Genomic DNA, 2,500 nt, shown 5'->3' on the forward strand with positions numbered 1-2,500 from the left:
AGCCCACGTCCGAACTCACGACGGCGCTCTATAATGATTCGAAGCGCCAGGATGCGGTCTATTGTGGACTTACCAGGAGTGAAACCAGATTGCTCCGGTCTTTGGTGCCTCAACAGGTGGTCCCTGATACGTCTCAGTAAGATGTGTGCGAGCACCTTGCCTGGTACACTGAGTAGTGTAATGCCTCGGTGATTGCTGCAGTCCCACCGATCCCCTTTCCCCTTCCAGAGAGGGATGACCACACCCCTCAGCAGGTCAGGGGGAAAGGTACCAGTCTGCCATATGGCAGACAGGACTGCTTGCAAGCCCCTTGCCATAGGTTCTCCACCAGCCTTTAACAGTTCAGCTGGGATGCCACAGACACCTGCTGCTTTACCACTCTTCAGCTTGGAGATCGCCCCCCTGATTTCGGTCAGGGAGGGTGGATCCTCGCTGATGGGTGGATCTGGCAGAGGAGTCTCAACATTACCCGCATCCATGTTAACTGTTGGTGGATCAACCTTATACAACTACTCAAAATACTCAGCCCAACGCACACGCACCCCATCAGGATCTGAGATTATCTGGCCACTTGCTGAGCGGACTGCAGCCGTCTGTGAGGGGGACTTGGAGTTCAGCTTTCTCAGAGCTTGGTAGGCAGGACGAAGGTCATTTACAAGGAAATGGCTTTCGACCTCCTCTGCAAGACTACTGATAAACTGTTCCTTATCCCTTCTCAACAGTGACCTAGTCCTGCGCACCAGAGAGCGGTGCAAAGTGCGATCCCCTGACAGTCGAGCCGCACGACAAGCATCTGTGGCTTCCAGCGTCTCCTGCGAGATGGAATTCTGTCTTGTTCTTGGGCGTTCACCAATGGATTCCTGAGCTGCATCAAGTGTTTCACGCTTGAAGGTATCCCTCATAAGAACAGGGTCTGTCTGGCCCTCGAGTGCTGCGAGACGAACAGAGATAGCCTCGGCAAACCCCCGGGTACACTCGTCCTCCCTCAATCTGTCCAAATTAAACACCCTAGGGTGTTCATTTGGGCGACGGGGGGTTCTAAAGTGGACCCGGAGAGTAGCCACTACTATTCTATGGTCAGTTCCACAGAACTCAGCGCTTCGATATACCCTGCAGTTCTGGAGGATCCTCCATCGAGTGCTAACGAGGATGTGGGCGATCTCCTTGACCACTCTCCCTGTATCGCTGTACCAAGTCCAGCGATGTGGGTCAGAACGCTGATACCAGGAGCCAGAAATCCTCAATTTCTGGGACCTAGCAAAGTCACGGAAAAGGAGGCTATTCTCGCTGCCAGCATCAGCTCCTGAGCCATGAGGACCGACAGACATCTCATAGCCAGCTCGATCACAGCCGGATACCGCATTGAAGTCGCCCAGCACAATACGAATATCTCGCCGAGGACATCTGTCTGCCACAGATGCAAGTTTAGCGTAAAACATCTCTTTCACCTCAAGTTTATATACATCCGTAGGAGCGTATACAGCAACAAGAGAGATGAAGCCAAATGAAAGCTTCAGTCTCAATACCATAATACGCTCATCGACTGGAGTGACCTCAACTACCAAGGGTTGAAGTCTGCTGGAGATGGCTATGGCTACTCCCTGGAGATGGTGGCCATCGCTGCGGCCCGACCAGTAGTAGGTGTAGCCACCCACACTAATCGTGCCACTGCCAGGTCTTCTCACCTCCGAGAGAGCAGCCACCTCAACTCTCAGCTGTTTCAATTCCCTCGATATTAGTGGTAACCGATCGTCCTGTCGCAGGGAACGGATGTTCCAAGCCCCCACCCTGACAGTCCGCCTGAGGTCTAACCTCGCGCAGTCACTCCGGGTGGGTGCCACCTCTGCCACCCCTACCGACGCCGCCCCATATAGAGGAGGTTGGCTGGCTGCAGGCCCCATAATCCACCTGCAGGGCTCCCTGGGGCTTTCCCCCACAAGCATCACGCCAGGCTGGCGGCCGCTGGGACCCAGCTGGGACTGGGGGTAACCCCCCCTCCCCACCCGAGTCCCAGCGGTCGCCAACCCAGAGGGACCCACAGCCCGCCGTACTTGCTGGGTAGGAGGGACTTTAGCCCTCCCCCCAGCGTCAACATCTACATTGGTTGTTGCCAGTGGTTATCTCGGGGGGGCCGACTGGCAAGGCCTGCCTCCCCACAGCCGCCCATTAACCCCAGGGGGCGCGGGGGACAGGAGTTAGTACGAAGCCAGGGCGTATCCACACGCCGGTGGGCCATAGCTCCGTACCTTTAGGGCCTCCTGCTGCTCCAAGAGCCTCCACAGTTCAGCCTAGGACCGCAAGGTACCTAGTTTCCATGGGTGGCCACGAGGAGGCACTGTAGAAGTCATATACATATATATATGCCTATATACATATGCATATGTATATACATAACTATATATATGTATATATATGAATAATTGTATATATTTATATATATATGCGTATATATACATATAAATACATACTTCTATATATATATAGGCATATATATAGACAC

The 2,500-nt window shown here is 53.6% G+C and overlaps 1 protein-coding gene across 1 annotated transcript in view; it reads left to right on the top strand.

Moving 5' to 3' along the window:
* The window catches only part of LOC125047602, a 20,542-nt gene that overhangs the window by 7,041 nt on the left and 11,001 nt on the right, over positions 1–2,500 (top strand). The window lies entirely within an intron of this gene.

The sequence above is a fragment of the Penaeus chinensis genome, chromosome 41 (genome assembly GCF_019202785.1).
Source record: "Penaeus chinensis breed Huanghai No. 1 chromosome 41, ASM1920278v2, whole genome shotgun sequence".
Lineage (NCBI taxonomy): Eukaryota > Metazoa > Arthropoda > Malacostraca > Decapoda > Penaeidae > Penaeus > Penaeus chinensis.